This window comes from Notamacropus eugenii, chromosome X (assembly GCF_028372415.1).
Source record: "Notamacropus eugenii isolate mMacEug1 chromosome X, mMacEug1.pri_v2, whole genome shotgun sequence".
Lineage (NCBI taxonomy): Eukaryota > Metazoa > Chordata > Mammalia > Diprotodontia > Macropodidae > Notamacropus > Notamacropus eugenii.
The window spans coordinates 25,931,025-25,956,899 of record NC_092879.1 but is presented as its reverse complement, the minus strand read 5'-3'; the positions used below and the strand labels follow the sequence as shown (position 1 = coordinate 25,956,899).

Sequence of the window (25,875 nt, the reverse complement as noted above, 5' to 3'; positions counted from 1 at the left end):
CCCCCACCTTTTTTTTTTTTCCAGGAAAGCCTCCCCAGACCCCCTGCTCCAGTTAAACTGGGATAAAGCCTAAATGTCAGTGAGTATATTCACAGAACTCAGTTACTAGGATCAATTCATTGTTCATAAAGAAATTTGTGTTCCAGATACAACAGCTTAGTGGAATAATGTTGGCAAATGATCATCGATTTGCCAGGTCACACATTTTTTTCCACTAAGGCTAATATTGTGGGAACATTTCAGTAAGTTAGTTAATATGCCACTTCAATTGTGTTCAATACCTCCTATGAGGATCCTTGCCCCAGTATGGAAGATTGTGTCTTTGAACATGGAATGTTAGACCAGGGAGGAACCTTAGAACAAGGAGTGTCACAGTTATGAACCAGCTTAGAACCAAGAATGACAGCTGAGAGAGGTGATAGGGTATGTCAGATATCAGGGCTGGGAGAGACCTTAGAACAGGGAATATCTGAGCTGGAAGAACCTTCAAAAAGAGAACATTATATGGGGAAGGACACACAAAATAGAATTTCAAACTGATCTGATATTTTAGAACATAGAATGTCAGGGCTACTGAGAGATCATAGAATGCAGATTGTCAGAGATGGGAAGCATCTTAGAAATTGAATGCCCAATTGAGAGAATATCATAACTAGGATGTAAGATTGGAGCGTCTAAAAAATGTTGACGGATATGAGAGAGCCCTTAGAATGTAAGAGTTAGGAAAGAGCTTAGAATGTGGAAGGTTGGAGTTGGGAGAGAAAACAGAACATGGAATATAAAAGAATTTGTTCTGTAAAACTTGGACTTAGTCAAAGGGCCATACTTGAGAACCCAGAAGGTCACATGTGGCCTTGAAGCTTCCTGTTCCCCACCCCTGTGTAGCTTAGACTATAGAAAGTTATAGTCTGAAGAGACCTTGGAACATGGTATATCAGAGCTAGGTGGGATCTTAGAACTTGGAATATTAAAACTGGAAGAGACCTTAGAACATGCAATGTCAGATCAGGGAGGAAATTTAAAATGTCAATGTCAATGGAAATGACCTTGGAACACAGTATGTCAGATTGTTTGGAACCTTAGAATACGGAGTGTCTTAACTGGGAGGGGTCTTTCTAAGACTGGCTGGGAAGGGTCACAGAACATAGAAGGTCAGAACTTGGAGGGACCTTAGAAAATGAAATGTCAAAGCTGGGAGAGGGAACCTTAAAACAGAATGTGAGAGCTTTTCTTAAGTACCTCATCCATTTTTCTTATCATATATCTTGCCCTGCCAAACCCCTGTCTTGGGTTATGCCTGCCATCTTCTCCCTTTGCTTTAACTTGTCCTCTTGTGAATGGAGCTGGAGAAAATCACAAAACTGTGCTGACTGGGTTTGTTACGAGTTTATGTTATCTCAGCTGGTCCCTCACTGCAGCAAGGCAATCCTTTTATATGTCCCTGATGGATTCCACTCACCACAACACCTTTTCATATATTATTCTCAAGCCTCCCATGACTCCCATTGTTCCCATCCTTTTAATCCCCTCCCATTGTCCCCAACCTTGCCCCACATTTGTCGGAAAAAAAATTGAGACTGTTCTCTGACAGCTCCCCCATCTCTTTCCTCCACGTCTTATGTGGGGGGAAGATACTTTCCTCCACTATCTCCTTCACATCTGTCTCGCATGAAGACATGGCCCTTGTTGCCAAGGCAAACACCTCAACATGCCTAAGTGATTTCCATTCTATTCCATTGCCCTCCTCTATCACCCTCAATATGTTACTTATCTTCAGTCTTTCTTTGGCTACTTTCATACAGCCTATAAATATGCCCATGTCTCTCTCAACCTTGAAAAAAAACCACTCTCTTGATCCATCCATTCCCACTAGCTATTGTTCTATATCTCTGCTCCCTAAACTCCTTGAGAAGGCTGTCTACAGTTGGTTCTACTTCCTTTCCTTTAATTCTTTTCATAACTCTGATGAGTTATGAAGTGAGGCTTCTGACCTCATTGTTCAGAAGTTGTTCTCTCCAAAACAATCGATGATCTCTTGATTGACAAATCAAGTGGCATCAATGTAATCCTTATCCTACAGCCTTTGGCACTGCCAATCACCCTCCCCTCTTGACTCTCTTCTCTGTAAGTCGACACTCCTTTCATCTGGTTCTCTTCCGACCTTCCTGATCACTCCTCAGTCTCCTTTGCTAGGACTTCATCTGGGTTATGCCTATTACTCATGGGTGCCCTCCAAGGCACTATCCTTAACCTTCTCTTCTCTCCCTCTATAGTATTTCATTTTATGGTCTCATCAAACTCCCATGGATCCAATGATCATCTCTATACATCCAACTGACCTCTAGTCTTGAATCTCCGATTCTCTGTTGGACATTTTGAACTGTATATCCTATAAGACATCTAAAACTCAACAACTGAACTCATGACTTCCCTCCCCCACCTTCAGATTTTTCTATCTTTGTTGAGGACATCATCATTCTCCCAGTCTTCTAGGTTCACAGCCCTCAACTTTTCACTCTCTTAAACTCCACCCCTCCATATCCAACCTGTTTCCCAGGACAATCGATTTTCCCTCCATAACATCTCTCCCATATGCCCCCATACACCAATGTGGAACCTCATCACTTCATGCCTGTACTATCGTGTTAGCTGCTATTTCTATTATATTAGTCACCCTGTCTCATGCCTTAGTTGGCTCCAGTTCACCTTCCACTCAATTTTCAAGTGAATCTTCCAAAAGCAAAGGTCTGATCATGTCACACACCCCTTCCTGCTCAATAAACTCCAGTGGTTCCCTGTGATGTCTAGGTCAAAAATTTCTGGCTTTTAAAGCCTTTTGTACCTTGGTGACTTCCTACCTTTCCAGTCTTCTCCTCCTTCCTTATTCACTCCAGAGTATTCCATGATCTCTTGACAGTGACCTTTTTGGTGTTCCTTGAATATGATATTCCTTACATCTTCAATCACTGATTGATACTTTTATGAAGGCAAACTAGACCATTTTTTGTGTCAATTCTTACCTAGCCTTAAATCATTGAATGGGTGTTGCCGCAGACAAACTGAGACCTGAGAAAGACCTTAGCTTACAAAGGCCAAGGTCTCGCACTGAGTCCTGGGCCAGTCATCTTGACCTATGTCTTGCCATTGGACTCTGGAGGAGAGAGTGAGGCTGATGTCTTTGCATAGTCCTGCCTCACTTAAATCCAATTTTCTTTCAAGTCAAGACATCACCCTCCTGATGTCATTGATCTTCTTTGAGACCGAAGGCCGAACAACAACCACCTTGTATTTTCACTGGCTGTCCTTCATTCCAGGAACTCTCTCCCTCCTCTATTCCTTCAGGCCTGGATAAATTCCCTTTTTTCTAGTTTTACTTCCTCTTAGTGCCTTCCCTCGGAGGCAACCCTCAATTTATCCTAATTACCACCAGCTTGGACTGTAGTAAAAGCCATCTATTGGTCCTTGGCTTCTACTCTGTATCTTCCATGCCATTTGTCAGAATGATCTCTCTTATGCATAAATTTGGTCTCTCCTATGCTGTAAAGGACCTTAGTTGGCTTAATTGGCTCCCTTTCCCCTCACTGAATAAATTCACTTATGTGCCCAGGACAGTGGGACATAGCAGGAAGTACATTGGGTTTAGATTCCAAGGATTCAAGTCCTGTCTCTTATACTGACCAGCGGTGTGAGTCCACCTCTCCAGAGTGGGGAGATTAGATGAGTTGGCCTCTAGGGAGCTAGGAGACCATGTAATTTTGCTCATAGTATTTTCTTCCTCCCCATCTTTGACTGCTGAGTTTCCATCTTAATTCAAATGTTATTTTAGAGGGACTTTAGCAATTGGGATGTCAGAGCTGGGAGGAGCCTTGGAACAGGGAATGTCAGATCTGGGAAGGGACAGGGAATGTCAGTGATAAGGAGGGACCATTGAACAGAGAATGTCCAAAACCTTCCCCCATCTCACCTTTAGGTAATGACCTTCCCCCAGGATCTCACACCCTAACAATGTGTAATGTTGCATATTATAGTTATTTTTTATTATTATTATTATTTTAAGGTCATAACCCATTCCTGGTTTGGCCTGCATGTATTTTTCCTCTGTACTTTGTGCTTAACTCCATCTTGGGCTTCTCTCAGAATCAGGTATTGGTAGACAAAGGGTGGCCCACACCCACAGAGCCAAACCAGCAGAGTTCTCTAGCGGAAAGACATGAATATTGTCTGTGACCACTGCCAGCCATTCAATTAGATGGGGCGACCTTGCGATCAGGGAGTCAACAGAAGCCAGGGAGAGGGAGTTAGAGATTGGACATTTACTGGAATTGCTACGGAGGCTGCTCCTGATGTCCGAAGGGAGGACTCTTGGCCTTCCTTGAGTCAGTTCACAATGTGCAGGGGGAGTGAGCTCTTGGAGGCTGCTCTGTTTCTGCTCACCACCAAGCGCTTGGCTTCAGCTTCAGCCTCAAAGAAGGACAAGGGGCAGAGAGATGCCTCCAGGTCCTTTGTTTTCACTCCATCTTCATTTCCCACTATATCTTCCACATTCCCTTACTCAGTAAGCCATGCCTTATAACAAAGAATAAAAGGGGTCACTAGGTGGCACCATAGTGCACAAAGAATTAGGCTTGGAGTTGGGAAGACCTAATTCAAATCTGGCCTCAGACACTGACTAACTGAGTGGCAAGTCACTGCCTCTCTTGGCCTTCCATTTCCTCATCTGTAAAATGGGAATAAGAATAGTGAATACCTCCTAGGCTTGTTGTCAGGATCAAACGAGAGAAAAATTGGGAAAAGCTCTTAGCACAGTTCCTCACACATAGTACGCACTATAGAAATGTTAGCTACCGTTATTATTGGTATGCAAAGAAAAAGAAGTGAGCAAAATGAACCAAGCCATCCAATACAGCATTTCCTACCCAGAGTCCCTCCCTTCCTGGGAAATAAGAGAGAGACACATTTTCTGTATCTTTGTGGGGGCCAAGGTTGGTCATTGCAATTGCATAACATTCAGTTTTGTTTATTTGTCACCCTTGTTCTCTCGCTCGTTAAATTGCATATACACAAACATTTGATTAATTCTGTTTGTTTCACTGGGTATCAGTTCATATGTCTTCCCATTCATCTCTACATTCTTTACGTTCATCATTTCTTACAGGACATCCTTTTACCACAATTTGGCCATTCCCCAATCAATATAACATTGCTCCTACAAAATATATCAACCCACTGTCAAATCAAATGGTCATCATCTCTCCCCAACTTTAGCAACAGCATTCCAATTCATCTCCCTGCCTCAAGCTCATCCCACATCCAAGCCAACCTTCATACAACTGCCAAAGTGGAGGTCTGACTATGTCACTCCCCTGCTCAAAAAGCTTCAATGGCTCCCTATTACCTATAGGAACAGAAACTTCACAATCTGGTTCCAGTCTACCTGTCCAAATCGGTCAACTCGCATCACATATTCTACATTCCAGCCAAACTGGCCTTCTTTGCTGTTCCTCATTGAGACCTTCCATCTTTCATTTCTGGCCCTTTCCAGACCATCCCCCATCCTTGAAAAGTATTCCCTTCTTTCCTCTGCCTTTTGGAATCCTTAGGTTCCTTCAAAGCTCAACTGCAGTGAGATCATACATGAGACCATTATTGCTCATGCCCATGTGTATGCCTCTGTATTAGTGTGTGAGTTCTGTGACAACCCCTTTGTGTGTGTGTGCACATTTTTGTATACATCTTTGTATTAGTGTGTGAGTGTTCTATGACCCCTCTATGTGTACATGTGTGCATGCTTGCATATTTCTTTGTATGCCTCTGTATTAGTGTATGAGAGTTCAGGGACAATCTCTTTGTGTGTGTGTGTGTGTGTGTGTGTGTGTGTGTGTGTGTGTGTGTGCGCACGCGTGCACCCATCTTATGCATCTTTCTGTATATGCCTCTGTATTAGTGTGTGAGTATTCTGTGACACCTTCTTTGTGTATATGTGTGGGTGCTCGCATATTTCTGTGTATGCCTCTTTATTAGTGTGTGAGTATTCTATGTCAACCTCTGCATGTGTGTGTGTGTCTGTGCGCATACTTTTGTAAATGCCTTTGTCTTAGTGTGTGAGTGTTCTGTGACCCCCTCTACCTGTATGAGTGTGCGTGCTCACATACATTTGTGTATGCCTCTGTATTAGTGTGTAAGTTTTCTGTGATAGCCTCTATGTGTATGTGTGTGTGTATGTGTGTATGCTTGCATATTTCAGGGAATGCCTGTGTATTAGTGATTGAGGGTTCTGTGACTTCCTCTATGTGTATGTGTGTGTATGCTTGCATATTTCTGTGTATGCCTCTGGATTAACGTGTAAGTGTTCTGTGACAATCTCTTCATGTGTGTACTCACATATTTCGGTGTATGCTTCTGTATTAGTGTGTGAGTGTTCTGTGACAACCACTATTTGTATGTGTGTGCATACTCACATATTTCTGTGTAAGCCTCTGTATTGGTGTGTGAGTGTTCTGTAACAGGCTCTATGTGTACATGTGTGCATGCTTGCATATTTCTGTGTATGCCTCTGGATTAGTGTGTGAGTGTGTGCATATTTCTGTATATGCCTTTGTATTAATGTGTGAGCGCTCCGTGACCCCCCTCTATGTGTACTGGTGTGCATGCTCACATATATCTGTGTACGCCTCTGTATTAGTGTGTGAGTGTTCTGTGACAACCACTATTTGTACGCATGTGTGTACTCACATATTTAGGTGTATGCTTCTGTATTAGTGTGTGAGTGTTCTGTGACAACCTCTTTGTGTGTCTATGTGAATATTTCTATATATGCCTTTGTATTAGTGTGTGAGTGTTCTGTGATCCCCTCTATGTGTATGAGTGTGCGTGTTGGTATATATCTGAGTATACCTCTGTATTAGTGTGTGGGTGTTCTATGACAGCCTTGCTGTGTATGTGTGTGTGTGTGTGTATGTGTGTGTGCTTGCATATTTCAGGGAATGCCTCTGTATTATTGTGTGAGTATTCTGTGACCCCCTCTATGTTTACATGTATGTGTGCTTGCATATAACTGTGTATACCTCTGTATTATTGTGAGAGTGTTCTGTGACCCCCTCTATGTTTACATGTGTGTGCTCACATATTTCTGCGTATGCCTCTGTATTACTATGTGAGTGTTCTGTGACAAACTGTGTGTGTGTGTGTGTGTGTGTGTGCATATTTCTGGATATGACTTTGTATTAGTGAGTGAGTTTTCTGTGACATCCTCTATGTTTATGTGTGTAGTGAGTGAGTTTTTTGTGACATCCTCTATGTTTATGTGTGTGCGTTCTCCCATATATCTCTGTATGCCTTTGTATTAGTATGTCAGTATTCTGTGACCCCCTCAATGTGTGTATGTATGTGCGTTCTCACATATCTGTGTATGCCTCTGTATTAGTGTGTGAGTGTTCTGTGACACCCTCTATGTGTACATGTGTGAGATCTCACATATTTCTGTGTATGCCTCTGTATTAGTGTGTGAGTTCTGTGACAACCCCTTCATGTGTGTGCACACATTTTTGTAAATGCCTTTGTCTTAGTGTATCATTGTTTTGTGACACCGTCTATGTGTACATGTGTGCATGCTCACATTTACCTGTGTTTGCTTCTGTCTTAGTGTGTGTGTTCTGTGACACCCTCTATGTGTATGTGTGTGCCTGCTCACATATTTCTGTGTATGCCTCTACATTACTGTATGAGTGTTCTGTGATAACCTCTTTGTGCTTGTGATTGTGCATATTTCCATATATGCCTTTATATTAGTGTGGAAGTGTGCAAGTGTTCTGTGACACTCTTCATGTGTATGTGTGTGCTCATATATATCTGTGTATGCTTCTGCACTACTGTATCTCTGTATTAGGGTGTGAGTGTTGTGTGACAACCTCTTCGTGTGTGTGTGTGTGCGTGCATCTTTCTGCACATGCCTTTGTATTAATGTCTGAGTGTTCTGTGACACCCTCTATGTGTACTAGTGTGCGTTCTCATATATATCTGTGTATGAGTGTTCTGTGACACCCTCAATGTGTGTGCATGTGCGTGCTTGCTTGCATGTCTATGTATGCCTCTGTATACATGTGTGAGAGTTCTGTGACAACCTCTTCATGTGTGTGCATATTTCTATATATGTCTTTGTATTAGTGTGCGAGTGTTCCGTGACAGCCTCTATGCATGCGTGTGGGTAGTCACATATTTCTGTGTAAACCTCTGTATTAGTGTGTGTGTTCTGTGACATCCTCTTCGTGTGTGTGTGTGCATATTTCTGCATTTGCCTTTGTATTATTGTGAGTGTTCTGTGACACCACCTTTGTACATGTCTGGGTGCTCGCATATTTCTGTGTATGCCTCTGTATTAGTGTGTGAGTGTTCTGTGATTCCCTCTATGTGTATGTGTGTATGTGAATGTGTGTGTGCTTGCATATTTCTCTATATGCCTCTGTATTAGTGTATTCTGTGACACCTTCTATGTGTACGTGTGTGTCTGCTCGCATATTTCTGTGTATGCCTCTGTATTACTGTGTGAGTGTTCTATTACAGCCTCTTTGTGTGTGTGTGTACATATATCTGTGTATGCCTCTGTGTTAGTGTGTGAGTGTTCTGTGACAACCTCTTCTCATGTGTGTGTGCATGTGCATATTTCTGTATAAAGTCTTTGTATTAGTGTGTTAGTGTTTTTTAACACCCTCTATTGTGTTCATGCGTGTGTGCTCATATATATCTGTGTATGCCTCTATAGTAGTGCGTCTGTGAACTAATGAGTGAGTGTTCTGTGACTGCCTCTATGTGTACATGTGTGTATCTTCACATATTTCTGTGTATGCCTCTGTATTTGTGTGTGAGTGTTCTATGACAAACTCTTCATGCATGTGTGTGAATATTTTTGTAAATGCCTTTGTCTTAGTGTGTGAGTGTTCTGGGATTCCCTCTATGTGTATGTGTGTACGTTCTCACATATATTTGTGTATGCCTCTACATTAGTGTGTGAGTGTTCTTTGACACCCTCTATGTGTATATGTATGTGTGCTCGCGTTTTTCTGTCTATGCCTCTGTATTAGTGTGTGAGTGTTCTGTGACACCGTTTATGTGTACATGTGTGGGTGGTCACATATTTCTGGAGATACCTCTGTATTAGTGTGACTATTAGATTGCTAGAGAAAATTGAATGGGGATAGAAAGGACTATACCTTTTTCTCAGTGGTATACGCCACATATACAAACACTGACCATGTACTAGGCCATGAAAATCTCACAATCCAGTGCAGAAAGGCAGAGATAGTCAATGAATTCTCCTCACTTCATAATTTCATAACATTTATATGTAATCAAAGGCCATAGAAATATAAACCAAAAACTAACTGGAAACCAAACAATCCTAATGAATGATTGGGTTAAACAACAATTTATAGAAACACTAAACAACTTCATTCAAGAGAATGACAATAATGAGATAACCAACCAAATCTTATGGGATACTGCAAAAGCAGTTCTTAGGGGAAGATTTATATCTTTGAATGCCTACATGAATAAAATAGAGAAAGAGGATATCAATAAATTGGACATGCAGCTGAAAAAGCTTGAAAAAGAACAAATTGAAAATCCCCAAGCAAATACCAAATTAGAAATACTGCAAACAAAGGAGAGATTAATAAAATTCAAATTAAGAAAACTATTGAACTAATAAATAAAACTAAGAGTTGGTTTCATGAAAAAACCAACAAAATTGATAAACCTTTGGTCAATTTGATTAAAAAAAAGAAGGAAGAAAACCAACTTACCAATATCAAAAATGGAAGGGGTGAACTCATCTCCAATGAGGAGGAAATTAAAATAATAATTAGAAATTACTTTGCCCAACTGTATGCCCATAAATTCAACAATCTAAGTGAGATGGATGATTATTTTAAAAGATATAAATTGCCCAGCTTAACAGAAGAGGAAGTTGAATACTTAAATATCCCCATCTCAGAAAAAGAAATTGAACAAGCCATCAACGAACTCCCTAGGGAAAAATCTCCAGGTCCAGATGGATTTACAAGTGAATTCTATCACACATTTAAAGAACACAATTCCAATACTATATAGACTATTTGGGAAAATTGCAGAAGGAGAAGTCCTCCCAAATTCTTTTTATGACACAAATATGGTTTTGATACCTAAACCAGGAAGAGACAAGACAGAGAAAGAAAATTATAGACCAATTTCTCTAATGAATATAGATGCAAAAATTTTAAATAGGATATTAGCAAAAAGAATACAGCAACTTATCATGAGAATAATACATTGTGATCAGATAGGATTTATACCAAGAATGCGGACTGGTTCAATATTAGGAAAACTATTAACATTATTGATCATATCAACAACAAACCTAACAGAAACCACATGATTTTCTGAATAGATGCAGAAAAAGCTTTTGACAAAATACAACACCTATTCCTATGAAAAACACTGGACAACACAGGGATAAATGAAATTTTCCATAAAATAATAAGCAGTATCTACCTGAAACCTTCAGCAAGCATTATATACAATAGCGATAAACTGGACGCATTTCCAATAAGATCAGGGGTGAAACAAAGATGTCCATTATCACCTCTATTATTCAATATGGTACTGGAAATTTTAGCTGTAACAATAAGAGAAGAAAAAGAAATTGAAGGAATTAGAATAGGCAAAGAAGAAACTAGGTTATCATTCTTTGTAGAGGATATGATGACATACTTAGAAAACCCCAGAGAATCAAGTAAAAAACTACTTGAAATAATAACCAACTTTGGCAAAGTTGCAGGTTACAAAAGAAACCCACAGAAAACTTCTGCATTTCTCATATTACTAACAGAGCCCAATAGCAAGAGATAGAAAGAGAAATCTCATGTAAAGCTAGGGTAGACACTATAAAATATTTGGGAGACTTCTGTGACAACCTCTTCATGTGTGTGCATATTTCTGTATGTGCTTTTGTATTAGTGTGTGTGTTCTATGAGTACCTCTATGAGTACGTGTGTTTGGTCATATATATCTGCATATGTCTCTGTATTAGTGTGTCTGTGAATTAGTATGTGAGTGTTCTGTGACCCCCTCTATGTGCACATGTGTGCATGCTTGCATATTTTTGTGTATGCGTCTATATTAGTGTGTGAGTTTACTGGAACACCCTCTTCATGTGTTTGTGTATATGTGCCTTTCTGTATAGGCCTTTGTATTAGTGTATGTGTTCTGTGACCCCCTTGATGTGTACATGTGTGCGTTCTCACATATTTCCATGTATGCCTCTATATTAGTGTGTGTGTTCTGTGACATCCCCTATGTTTATATGTGCATGCTCGCATACTTCTGTGTATGCCTCTGTGTTGGTGTGTGAGTATTCTTTGTCAACCTCTTCCTCTGTGTGTGCGTATGTTTTTGTAAATGCCTTTTTCTTAGTGTATGAGTGTTCTGGGACCCCCTCTATGTGTACAGGTGTGTGTGCTCACATATATCTGTGTATGCCTCTGTGGTAGTTTGTGAGTGTTCTGTAATGGCCTCTATGTTTATGTGTGTGTGTGTGTGTGTGTGTGCATGCTTGCATATTTCGGGGAACACCTCTGTATTACTGTTTGAGTGTTCTGTGACCTCCTCTATGTTTATGTGTGTGCATGCTCACATATTTCTGTGTATGCCTCTGAATTAGTGTGTGAGTGTTCTCTGACACCTTCTGTGCATGCCTGTGTGTTTGCACATTTTTCTGTATGCCTCTGTATTAGTGTGTGTGTTCTATGAAACCCTCTATGTGGGCCTGTGATTGTATATATCTGTGTATGCCTCTGTATTAGTGTGTTAGTTCTGTGACCACCTCTTCATGTGTGTGCATATTTCTGTATATACCTTTGTATTAGTGTGTGAGTGTTCTGTGACCCTCCCTATGTGAACATGTATACATGCTCACATTTACCTGTGTATGCCTCTGTATTAGTGTGTCTGTGAATTAATGTGTGACTATGTTTGTGTGTGTGTGTGCATGCCTGCCTATTTCTGAGTAAGCCTCTGTATTAGTTTGTGTGTGTTCTGTTACAGCCTTGATGTGTATGTGTGTGTGTGCGTGTGTGAGTGCTCTACGATCCCCAAGAAGTGTACATGTGTGCATTGTTAGTGTGTGATTTTTCTGTGACACATTCTATGCATGTGTGTTTGCATGTTTCTGTGTATGCCTCTGTATTTGTTTGTGAGTGTTCTGTGACACCCTCTCTGTGGGTGTATGTGTGTGGTTTTATATTTCCGTATATGCCTTTGTATTACTGTGTGGGTGTTCTTTGATCCCCTCTAGGTGCATGTGTGCACGCTCACATGTTTCTCTGTATGATTCTGAATTAGTGTGTACATGTGTGGGTGCTTGCATATTTCTGTGTATGTCTCTGTATTAGTATGTGAGTGTTCTGTGACAGCTTCTTCGTGTGTGTGTTTCTGTGTATGCCTCTGTATGAGTGTGTGAATTCTGTGACAACCTCTTCTTGTGTGTGTGCATGTGTGCATATTTCTGTACATGCCTTTGTATTAGTGTATGAGTGTTCTGTGACCTCCTCTGTGTGTATGTGTGTCCCTGCTCACATTTACCTGTGCCTCTGTATTAATATTTGAGTGTTGTGTGACCCCCCCCGTATGTGTACATGTGTGTATGCTCCCATATGTCTGTGTATGCCTGTGTATTAGGGTGTGAGTATTCTATGATCCCCAAGAAGTGTACATGTGTGCATGCTCATATATTTCTGTGTAGGTCTCTGTATTAGTGTGTATGTGTGCATACTTTCCTATTTCTGAGTAAGCCTCTGTATTAGTATGTTAGTGTTCTGTGATGCCCTCAATGTGTACATGTGTGCATGTTCCCATATATCTGTGTATGCCTCTGTATTAGTGTTTGAGAATTCTGTGACCCCCTGTATGTGTACTCGCGTATATCTGTGTATGCCTCTGTATTAGTGTGTGAGTATTCTATGATCCTCTAGATGTGTACATGTGTGTGTGCTTGTATATTTCTGTGTAGCCCTCTGTATTAGTGTGTAAGTGTTCTGTGACAACCTCTTCGTGTACATGTGTATATTTTGTACATGCCTTTGTATTAGTGTGAATGCTTTCAGATACCCTCTATGTGTCTGTGTGTGTCTATGTGTACATACTTGCCTATTTCTGAGTAAGCCTCTTTATTAGTGTATGAGCGTTCTGTGACCCCCTCTTTGTTTACATGTGTGCATCCTCTCATATTTCTGTGTATGCCTCTGGATTAGTGTGTGAGTTTTCTGTGACCCCCTCTATCTGTACATGTGTGCTTACTCACGTTTATCTGTATTTGCCTCTGTATTAGTGTGTGTGTTCTGTGACAACCTCTTCTTGTGTGTGTATATTTACGTATATGCCTTTGTATTAATGTGTGAGCGTTGTCTGACACTCTGTGTGTGTGTTTGTGTGCATACTTGCCTACTTCTGTGTAAGCCTCTGTGTCAATGTGTATGTTCTGTGACACACTGTATGTGTACATGTGTGTATGCTTACATGTTTCTACATATGCCTCTGTATTAGTGTGTGAGTGTTCTGTGACCCCCTCTATGAGCACAAGTGCATACTTGCCTATTTCTGAGTAAGCCTCTGTATTAGTGTGTGAGTGTCCTCTGCCAACATCTATGTGTATGTGTGTGTGTATGCATTCTTGTGTATTTTGGAGACTGCCAGTATATGTATGTGTGTGTGTGTGTCCATGCTTGCATATTTTGGGGAATGCTTCTGTATCAGTGTCTGAGTGCTCTGTGACTCCCTCTATGTGTACATGTGTACATGCTCACATAATTCCGTGTATGCCTCTGTATTACTGAGTGTTGTGTGACAACCTCTTTGTGTGTCTGTGTGCATATTTCTATATATGCCTTTGTATTAGTGTGTGTGTGTTCTGTGACGCCTTCTATGTGTATGGGTGTGCGTGCTGACATAAATCTGCGTATGCCTCTGTATTAGTGTGAGTGTTCTGTGACAACCTCTATGTGTACATCTATGTGTGCATGCTTGCATATTTCATGGAATGCCTCTGTATTACTGCGCGAGTGTTCTGTGATGCCCTATATGTGTACATGTGTGCATGCTCTCATATTTCCGTGTATGTCTTTTTATTAATGTGTGAGTGTTCTGTGACGACTTCTTCATGTGTGTATGCATATTTCTGTATTTGCCTTTGTATACGTGTGTGTGTTCTGTGACACTTTGTATGTGCACATGTGCATTCTCAAATATATCTGTGTATGCCTCTGTATTAGTGTGTGAGTATTCCATGATACTCCTATGTGTACATGAGTGGGTGCTCACATATTTCCATGTTTGCCTCTGTATTAGAGTGTGAGTGTTCTGTGACAACCTCTTTGTGTGTGTGCATATTTCTGTATATGCCTTTGTATTAGTGTGTATGTTCTATGACATCCTCTATATTTGTGTGTGTGTGTGTGTGTGTGTCTGTGTGTCTGTGTGCATGCTTGCCTATTTCTGAGTAAGCCTCTGCATTGATTTGTGAGTGTTCTGGGACAGCCTCTATGTGTGTGTGTGTGTGTGTGTGTGTGTGTGTGTGTGTGTGTGCTTGCATATTTAAATGAATGTCTTTGTGTTAGTGAGTGTTCTGTGACACCTTCTATGCATGCGTGTGTGTTTGTGTTTGCATGTTTCTGTGTATTCATCTGTATTAGCGTGTGAGTGTTCTGTGACACCCTCTATGTGTACATGTATGCAGTTTCTCATATTTCTGTGTATTCCTCTGTATTAGTGTGTATGTTCTGTGACAACCTCTTCATGCGTGTATATTTTGTATATGCCTTTTTAGTTAGTGTATGAGTGTTCTGTGACCCCTCTCTATGTGTCTGTGTGTGCGTTCTCACATATATCTGTGTATGCCTCTGTATTAGTTTGTGTTTTGTGACTTCCTCTATGTGAACATGTGTGGGTGCTTGCATATTTCTGTGTATGTCTCTGTATTAGTACATGAGTGTTCTGTGACCCCCTGTATGTGTACGTGTGTGCATGCTTGCATATTTCGGTGTAGGACTCTGTATTAGCATGTGAGTGTTCTGTGACAACATCTTTGTGTGTTTGTGCATGTTTCTGCATATGCCTTTGTATTAGTGTGTGCGTGCTCTTCAACACTCTCTATGTGTGTGTGTGTGTATGCATACTTGCCTATTTCTTAGTAAGCCTCTATATTAGTGTATGAGTGTTCTGTGACCCCCTCTATGTGTATGTGTTTGCGTGTTCATATATTTTCTTTTTTTAATTTTTAAAATTTTTATTTTTTATTTTATTTGTTTACAGCGTTCTACAATCACTTCTATATGTCTTGGATTTTTTTCTCTTCCTCCCCCTCCTTCCCCTCTACCTCCCCACTCCCTCCCTGAGATGGCATACAATTTTATATAGATTCTACATATACATGTCTATTCAATACATTTCAACATTAGCCATGTTGCATCGAAGAGTTAAAATAAATAGGAGATATCATAAAACAAACCAAAACATTGTACAAAAGAATTCCATAGTTCTTTCTCTGGATGTGGAAGGCATTTTGCCTTAAGAGACCACTGAGAATTTTTTAAGTCCTTGCATTGCAATAAAGTACTAAGTCTACCAGAAAAATTCCTCGCACACTGTGGTTGTTGCTGTGTACAGAGTTCTCCTGGTTCTGCTCCTTTCACTCAGCATCAGTTCATATAAGTCTTTCCAGGTCTCTCTGAAATCTTCCTGTTCATCATTTCTTTTTTTTCAATTTTTTCAAATTTTTAATTAATTTAATTTATTTTCAGTGTTTTACAATCACTATGATATAACTTAGATTTCCCCCCCTCACTCCCCACTTCCTTCCCCCTTCATCTGTGAGACAGCATACAATTTTATTTTACTTTTTTAAAAAATTACTTAATTTATTTAACTTTTAACATTCATTTTCACAAAATTTTGGGTTCCAAATTTTCTCCCCATTTGTCCCCTCCCCCCACCCCAAAATACCGAGCATTCTAATTGCCCCTATCATCAATCTGCCCTTTCTTCTATCATCCCTCCCTTCCCTTGTCCCCATCTTCTCTTTTGTCCTGTAGGACCAGATAACTTTCTACACCCCGTTACCTGTATTTCTTATTCCCTAGTTGTATGCAAGAACAATACTCAACAGTTGTTCCTAAAACTTTGAGTTCCAACTTCTCCCCATCTCTCCCTCCCCACCCATTCCCTTTGGAAGGCAAGCAATTCAATATACGCCAAATCTGTGTAGTTTTGCAAATGACTTCCATAATAGTCGTGTTCTGTAAGACTAACTATATTTCCCTCCATCCTATCCTGACCTCATTGCTTCTATTCTCTCTTTTGATCCTGTCCCTCCCCGAGAGTGTTGACTTCAAATGGCTCCCTCCTCCCATTGCCCTTCCTTCCCTCATCCTCGCCACCCTGCTTATCCCCTTCTCCCCCACTTTCCTGTATTGTAAGATAGGTTTTCATACCAAAATGAGTGTGCATTTTATTCCTTCCTTTAGTCGAATGTGATGAGAGCAAACTTCATGTTTTTCTCTCACCTCCCCTCTTTTCCCCTCCACTAAAAAGTCTTATGCTTGCCTCTTTTATGAGAGATAATTTGCCCCATTCCATTTCTCCCTTTCTTCTCCCAATATATTTCTCTCTCACCACTTAATTTCATTTTGTTAAGATATGATCCCATCCTATTCAGTTCACTCTGTGCTGTGTGTGTGTGTGTGTGTGTGTGTGTGTGTGTATGTGAAATCCCACCCACTACCCAGATACTGAAAAGTTTCAAGAGTTACAAATATTTTCTTTCCATGTAGGAATGTAAACAGTTCAACTTTAGTAAGTCCCTTATGACTTCTCTTTGCTGTTTACCTTTTCATGCTTCTCTTCATTCTTGTGTTTGAAAGTCAAATTTTCTTTTCAGCTCTGGTCTTTTTATCAAGAATGCTTGAAAGTCCTCTATTTCATTGAAAGACCATTTTCCCCCCTGAAGTATTATACTCAGTTTTGCTGGGTAGGTGATTCTTGGTTTTAGTCCTAGTTTTTTGACTTCTGGAATATCATATTCCATGCCCTTCGATCCCTTAATGTAGAAGGTGCTAGATCTTGTGTTATCCTGATTGTATTCCCACAGTACTTGAATTGTTTCTTTCTAGCTGCTTGCAATATTTTCTCCTTGACCAGGGAACTCTGGAATTTGGCCACAATGTTCCTAGGAGTTTCTCTTTTTGGATTTCTTTCAGGCAGTGATCGGTAGATTCCTTGAATACTTATTTTGCCCTCTGGTTGTAGATTATCAGGGTAGTTTTCCTTGATAATTTCATGAAAGATGACGTCTAGGCTCTTTTTTTGATGATGGCTTTCAGGTAGTCCCATAATTTTTAAATTGTCTCTCCTGGATCTATTTTCCAGGTCAGTTGTTTTTCCAATGAGATATTTCACATTATCTTCCATTTTTTCATTCTTTTGGTTTTGTTTTGTGATTTCTTGGTTTCTCATAAAGTCATTAGCCTCCATCTGTTCCATTCTAATTTTGAAAGAACTATTTTCTTCAGTGAGCTTTTGGACCTCCTTTTCCATTTGGCTAATTCTGCTTTTGAAAGCATTCTTCTCCTCATTGGCCTTTTGAACCTCTTTTGCCAATTGAGTTAGCCTATTTTTCAAGGTGTTATTTTCTTCAGCATTTTTTTGGGTCTCCTTTAGCAAGGTGTTGACCTGCTTTTCATGCTTTTCCTTCATCTCTCTCATTTCTCTTCCCAGTTTTTCCTCCACCTCTCTTACATGATTTTCAAAATCCTTTTTGAGCTCTTCCATTGCCTGAGCACATTGAATATTTATTTTGGATGTTTGGGATACAGAAGCCTTGATTTCTATGTTTTTCCCTGATGGTAACCATTGTTCTTTCTCATCTGAAAGGAAGGGAGGAGATATCTGTTCACCAAGAAAGTAATCTTCTATGGTCTTATTTTTTTCCCCCCTTTTCTGGGCATTTTCCCAGCCAGTTACTTGACTTCTGAGTGTCCTCTCCACCCCCACCTTGCCTCCAGATCCACCCAGCCAGCACTTGGGGCCTGAGATTCAAATGCTGCTTCCCAGCCTCAGGGCTTTGGGCAGGGGCGGGGCTGCTATTCAGTGTGAGATTAAGATCAGGTGCTCAGGTGGGGGCAGGGCCACCACATGGGGCTCAGTTCCCTCAGGGGGGTTATGTGGAGACCTTCAACAATGGATCTGAGCTCCTGCCTGGTTTGGGAGCCCTTGTCTGTTGCCACCTCCGCTGCCTCCTCCCAAGGGGGCCTGAATTATGGGGACACCCCATTCCCCTCTTGGCCACCCAAAAATACTTTCTCACTGACCTTTGCACCTGTGGGTGGAGGGACCTGCGCAGCAGCTGGAGATTCTGTCCCTGAAGCCTGCTGGGATCTGCTCCTCTTGGTGCCACGAGGCCAAGGCAGGGCTGGGCTCTCCTCCGGGTCCAGTGCATGATGGACCTTTAGGGTTAGTTTTTCAGGTCTCTCTGGAACAGTAATCTCCTCCACTCCATTGTTCGGTGGCTTCCGCTGCTCCAGAATTTGTTGGGAGTTCTTCTTTATGGGTAATTTATGGGCTGTGGGTTTGGAGCTAGCGTATGTGTATCTTTCTTCTCCACCATCTTGGCTCCTCCCCTAGCATACAGTTTTATATAGGTTCTACACATACACTCCTATTAAATACATTTTCACCTTAGTCATGTTGCATAGAAGAATTAAAATTAATGGGAGAAATCATACAATAAACCAAAACGTAATACACACACAAAAAAAGATATCTGCTACATTCTGCAGTTGAATTTCATAGTTCTTTCTCTGGATGTGGAAGGCATTTTGCCTTAAAAGACCATTGGGAATTTTTTTAAGTCCTTGTATTGCAATGAAGTTCCAAGTCTACCAGAAAAAATCCTCACACACTGTGGTTGTTGCTGTGCACAATGTTTTCCTGTTCTGCTCCTTTCACTCAGCATCAGATCATATAAGTCTTTTCAGGCCTCTCTGAAGTCTTCTTGTTCATCATTTCTTATAGAACAATAGTATTCTATTACATTCATATACCACAGTTTATTCAGCCATTCCCCAATCCCCAAGATTTCCAGTTTTTGGCCACCACAAAGAGGGCTGCTATAAATATTTTTGTACATGTGGGACCCTTTCCCATTTTTATGATCTCTTGGAGATACAGTCCTAGAAGCAGTATTGCTGGGTCAAAGGGTATGCACATTTTTATAGCCCTTTGGGCATAGTTCCAAATTGCTTTCCAGAATAGTTGGATCAGCTCACAGCTCACCAACAATGCATTAGTGTTCCAACTCTCCCATATCTTCTCCAACATTTATCATCTTCCTGTTTTGTCATGTTAGCCAATCTGATAGGTGTGATGTGGTATCTCAGAGTTGCTTTGATTTGCATCTCTCTAATTAATAGTGATTTAGAGCATTTTTTCATATGAATATAGATAGTTTTAATTTGTTCCTCTGAAAAGTGCCTGTTCATATCCTTTGGCCATTTATCAATTGGGGAATGACTTGTATTTTGTTGTACATTTGACTCAGTTCTCTATATATTTTAGAAATGAGGCCTTTATCACAGGAACTATTTGCAAAAATTCTTTCCCAGTTTTCTGCTTCCCTCCTAATCTTGGTTGCATTAGGTTTGGTTGTGCAAAAACTTTTCAGTTTAATGTGATCAAAATTATTCATTTTGCACTTCATAATGCTTTCCATCTCTTGTCTAGTCAAAAATTCTTCCCTTCTCCATAAATCTGATAAATACACTATTCCTTGCTCCACTAATTTATTTATAGTATCAATCTTTATACCTAGATCATGTACCCATTTGGACTTTATTCTTGTATACTGTGTCAGGCATTGCCCTATGCCTAGTTTCTGCCATGCTGTGATCCAGTTTTCCCAGCAATTTTTGTCGAACAGTGAGTTCTTATTCCAGAAGCTGGGGTCCTTGGGTTTATCAAACAGTAGATTGCTATATTCATTGACTACTGTGTCTTGGGTACCTAACCTATTCCACTGGTTTACCCTTCTGTTCCTTAGCCAGTACCAAGTGGTTTTAATAATTGCTGCTTTATAATATAATTTGAGATCTGGTAAAGCTAGGCCACTTTCCTTAGCATTTCTTTTCATTAGTTCCCTTGATATTCTGGACCTTCTGTTCTTCCAGATGAATTTTAATATTTTTTCTAGCTCTAGAAAATAATTTTCTGCTAGCTTGATTGGTATGGCACTGAATAAGTAAATTAATTTAGGTAGAATTGTCATTTTTATTATACTGGCTCAGTGTGTATTTGCATGTTTCTGCGTATCTATATTAGTGTGTGAGTGTTCTATGAAACACACTAGCTGTGTGTGTTTCTATATTTCTGTGTATGATTCTTTATTAGTGTGTGTCTATTCTGTGACACCCTCTATGTGTAGTGTGTGTGTGCTCTCATATTTCTGTGTATACCCCTGTATTTGTGTAAGTGTTCTGTGACCCCCTGTATGTGTACGTATATGCATGCTCACATATTTCTGTGTATGCCTTTGTATTCGTGTGTGTTGTATGACAACCTCTTTGTGTGTGTGTGCATATTTCTGTATATGCCTTTATATTAGTGTGTGAGTGTTCTGCGACACCCTCTGTGTGTGTGTGTGTGTGTGTCTGTGCATGCTTGCCTATTTCTGAGTAAGCCTCTGTATTAGTATGTGAGTGTTCTGTGACAACCTCTATGTATTTTTGTTTGCATGCTCACATATTTCTGTGTATGCCTCTGTATTAAGGTGTGAGTGTTCTGTGACAAACTCTTCGTGGGTGTGTGTATGTGTGTGTAGATTTCTGTGTATGCCTTTGTATTAGTGTGTCAGTGTTCTGAGACACCCTCTATGTATGTGTGCTCACATATATCTGTGTATGCCTCTGTGTTAGTGTGTCTCTGGATTAGTGTGAGTGTTCTGTGACCTCCTCTATCTGTACGTGTGTGCGTGCTCGCATATTTCTGTGTATGCTTCTGTATTAGCGTGTGAGTGTTCGTGACCCCCTGTATGTGTATGTGTGTATTCTCCCAGATTTCTGTGTATGCCTCTGTATTAATGTGTGAGTGTTCTGTGACAACCTCTTCGTGTGTATGTGCATATTTCTGTATCTGCCTTTGTATTAGTGTGTGAGTACTCTGTGACACCCTGTATGTGTGTGTGTGCATGTTTGCCTATTTCTGAGTAAACCTCTGTATTAGCGTGTGAGTGTTCTGTGCCACCTTCTATGCATGCATGTGTGTTTGCATGTTTCTATGTATGTCTTTGTATTCATGTCTGAGTGTTCTGTGACCCCCTCTATGTGTGCCTGTACGTGTTTGTGTATTTCTGTGTATGACACTGTAATAGCCTGTATCTGTTCTGTGACACACTCTATGTGTACATGTGTGCCTGCTCTCATATTTCTGTGTATGCCTCTGTATTATTTTGTGAATGTTCTGTGACTCCCTCTGTGTATTGTGTGAGTGTTTGCATATTTCTGTGTATGCCTCTAAATTAATGTGTAAGTGTTCTGTGACAACCTCTTCGTGTGTGTGCATATTTCTGTATATGCCTTCGTATTAGTGTGGAGTATTCTGCAACACCCTCTACGTGTGTGTGTGCATTCTTGCCTATTTCTGTGTAAGTCTCTGTATTAGCGTGTGAGTGTTCGTGACCCCCTGTATGTGTATGTGTGTATTCTCCCAGATTTCAGTGTATGCCTCTGTATTAGTTTGTGAGTATTCTGTGGTAGCCTCTATGTGTGTGTTTCTGTGTGTGCATAATTCTGTGTATGTCTTTGCATTAGTGTGTGAGTGTTCTGTTGCACCCTTGATGTGTATGTGCATATTTCTCAGTAAGCCTTTGTATTAATGTGTGAGTATTCTGTGAACCCCTCTGTGTGTGTGTGCCTACATATTTTTGTGTATGCCTCTGCATTCATGTATGAGTATTCTGTTACCCCCTCTATGTGTATGTATGTCCCTGCTCATATATATCTGTGTATGCCTCTGTATTATTGTGTGAGTGTTCTGTGACACCCTCTATGTGTACATGCATGGTGTACTCTCATATCTCTGAGAATTCCTCTGTATTAGTGTGTGAGTGTTCTGTCACCCCCTTTGTGTGTGTGTGTCTGTGAATAATTCTGTGTTTGTCTCTGTATTAGCATGTGAGTGTTCTGTAGAATCCTCTATGTGTGTGTGTGTATGGGTCCATATTTCTTTGTATGCCTCTTATTACTATGTGAGTATTCTGTGACACCCTCTATTGTGTTTGTGTGTGTGCATGTGTGACTATTTTGGTGTATACCTTTGTATTAGTGTGTGAGTGTTCTTTAACACCATCTGTGTGTGTCGTGTGTGCATATTTTGGTTTATGCCTTTTTATTAGTGTATATTCTGTGACACCATCTGTGTGTCACATTATTAGTGTGTACATGTGTATGTGAGTGTGTGTGCATATCTTTGTGTATGCCTCTGTATTAGTTTGTGAGTGTTCTGTGTGTGTGCATATTTTTGTATTAGAGTGCCCTCTGACCCCCTCTATGTGTGTCTGTGTGCATATTTCTGTGTGTGCCTCTGTATTAGTGTATAAATGTTCTGTGACACACTCTAGATGCATGTGTCCATGTGCTTGAATGTTTCTGTGTAAGCCTCTGTATTAGTGTGTGAGTGCTCTGGGACACCCTCTATATGTGTGTGTATTTGTGCCTGCGCATATATACCTTTAGGTGTGTGTGAGTCTATATACATATATGAGTCTCTGAACTTATGAATCTTTTTCATTGGGTAAATGACCTAGTCCATGTTTCTTCTGTAGGGTGTATGGGTGTGTTGAGTTCTTTTTCCTGGATGTGTCTCTCCTAATCCAAAAGATGATTGCATTGAGTGGCTATTTGGCACTGAATATACTCCAGGCCCTGATGATTGGGTTGGAATCTAATTATGAGATTACAGGAATTGCCATAATTCATTTGGTTTTATTTTCTCTGCCAGGGTTTAGGCCCCTTTCATTTCACTATTTAAATCTGCTTAACCATTTGAAAACAAGGTTGGGGTGTTTCATAATATTTAGGGTTAGAAGGGATGTAAGAACGTAAAGTATCCATGTAGGGAAGGAACCTTAGAACAGAGGGGGAAACTGAGGACCAATGCAGGAAGCAATTGACTTGGAGTCACAGGAGTAGTAGGGCCTCTAGGTGGCACCGCAGTGGATAGAACATCATACTGAAGTCAGGAAGACTCATCTTCCTGAGTTCAAATCCAGCCTCAGACACTTCCTAGCTGTGTGGCCCTGGGCAAGTCACTTCACCCTGTTTACCCCAGTTTCCTCATCTGTAAAATGAACTGGAGAAGTAAATGGCAACACTGCTCTAGTATCTTTGCCAAGAAAACTCCAAATGGGGTCACTAAGAGTCAAACACTACTGAAACAACTGAACAACAACACAGTGGTAGTTATGGCAGAGTTGGACCTTGGTTCTCAGTCTCCTGACTCTCAGGTCGGTGCTGTTTGTATCACAATATGTCTCATCTGGTAAAGTGTTTTCTGAGAACTAGTTTGATCCTAGATTTCAAGCTGGAAGGCCCTGGGTTAAAATTCCAGCCTTGTTATTAACTATTTGTATGAGCTTAAGTGAGTAATCTCTCTGGGTTTAATTTTCCTCATCTGTAAATTGCAAAAATTATATTCGGTGACTGTTTCCCATCCCTTCCAGTTCTACACCTATGATCTAACTTCTTTTCCTGGGGACATTTGCATTTTAATAGGAGGCTTTGGGAAAAGCCTTTAACATTCAATGTAGTTAAACTCCAATGGAGTCAATTCACATACTGTGCCATGCAATAGGAGAAGCATATGTGCATGCATGTGTGCACATGCATGCAGTGCACATGTGTGCAGTATGCACTTGTGTGTGCCATGTGTGATGTGTGCACATGTGTGTATGCATATGTATGTGTACATGTGTCGTGTGTGTGTGTATGTATGTGTGTGTGTGTGTATGTGTATGTGTGTGTTGGGGGAATGGAGACTATTCCCCTGGGCTCATTTACTCTGTTTTCTTTCTTAGGTCTATTAGGGCCCTCTAGTCTAAACTGGGCAAACTGACTGGCTCTGCCTTTCTCTCTCCTCCCTACCCTTAGAGATTTCTAGGCAGATAACTTCAAGGCAGTATGATGGAGAGGAAAGAGTCCTGGACTGAGAGTCAAGAGACATGAATTCTAATTCCATCTCGGCCATCACTTCCCCTCTTTGGGTCTCAGTTTCTCCTCTGTAAAATGGATGCATTTGATCAGGTGCTCTCTGAGGCCCTTTCCAGCTATAACATTCTGTGAGTGTATGAGTCTCACCACTACAAAGCTTGAGAAAAATGCTGGGGACTATTGATGGAGAGTTTCCTGACAAACCCGTCTCCTCTTTTGCCTCCAGAATCCAGCTGAGCTGTTTTTTAACCCAAAATAGAAAGGATGGCCTCTGGCGACTGATGAGAAATGGAAGCAAGGAAAGAAATGGAATCCCTCCAAGGGACTCAGGAAGCTTGGGGGTCACTGGTTGGGGAGGAAGGAAGGGGTGGGGTTGGGGGGGGGACATGGGAGAATGGGGGCAAGAGCCCTCCCAGGGCTCCTGCCTCTCTATTGGCTGTGAGATTTCATCAAGAAAACCTCAAGGACTCTGTCCCCAGCCCTGAAGGGAAGGCAGAAGCGATATAAAAATAACTCACGTTTCTGGAGGCTCAAAGTGCTGATTGTATTACATAATGAGGTCTCATCTGCTAAGATAATAATGATTATGATGATTATTAAAAGTAACAATAATAATAGCTAGTGTTTGTATAACACTTTTTGCATATATTATCTCGCCTGATCCTTCCAACAACCCTGGGAAGTTGATACTATTATTATCCCCGAATTATAGATTGGGAAGATGAGGCCGAGAGGAACTAAGCTCAAGATCACACAGGCAGTGAGGCAGAATTTGAACCCAGGTCTCCCTGACTCCAAATCTGCCTGTAGAACTAATGGAATTTGTCTAGACTGAGAGGAGCTTTCCCAGAAGTCAATGTCTTTCAAGAGGCCAGCATGGTAAGTAGAGGTGACCATAGATGGGGAAACTCTGGATGAAAAAAGGGTTCTAAAGGCAAATGGCAGAAGAAAGGGCTAAAGCCAGGCACTGGGCCTGGGACTGCAGCATTATAAGGAGCTTGTTCAGTCAGTAAGCAAGCACTTATTAAGTGCCTACTATGTACTTCCCTGATGAGGAAATTCTCTCTACCAATGCAACTTAGAGAAGCCAGGTGACCTGCCCAAGTCACATGGCCATTATGAGGCCTGAAGAAGGATTGGAATTCAGGTCTTCCTGGCTCTGAGGCCAGCAGAGGAAGGTGGTCTCAGGCTACAGATGCCTTGGATGGTAGGTGAGGCCTTGCACTTGGAGGCAATGGGGAGGTAGTGGAAGGTCCTGTAATCAGCCTTTCTCAGCTCCCATGACCTGTGCCTTCAACCAACTTTAGTCACCCAAGGAGATGAGTACATCTTTGACCTTACCATGACTGTAACACCTCATCATCCCCACCTCTGAAATTTTCTTCTGTGTATCTATAACTTCTTATTCTTCTCTCTCTCTCTTTCTCTCTCTGTCTTTCTCTCTGTCTCTGTGTCTCCATCTGTTTGTCTGTCTGTGTCTCTCAGTCTCTCTCTCTCTCCTCTCTGTCACCTCTCTGTCTTTCTGTGTCTGTCTGTCCCTCTCCTCACTCTCTCTGTCTCTGTTTGTTTCTCTGTGTCTGTTTGTCTGTCTCTCTCT

At 40.9% G+C, this 25,875-nt stretch overlaps 1 long non-coding RNA gene across 1 annotated transcript; it reads left to right on the top strand.

Annotated features, from left to right (window-relative positions):
• LOC140515581 (uncharacterized) lies at positions 1-24,670 on the top strand. Its single transcript, XR_011971092.1, has 3 exons — positions 1-79; positions 24,219-24,406; positions 24,505-24,670. It is a non-coding gene; the product is annotated as an uncharacterized lncRNA (long non-coding RNA).
• Positions 24,671-25,875: the final 1,205 nt, after the last annotated feature.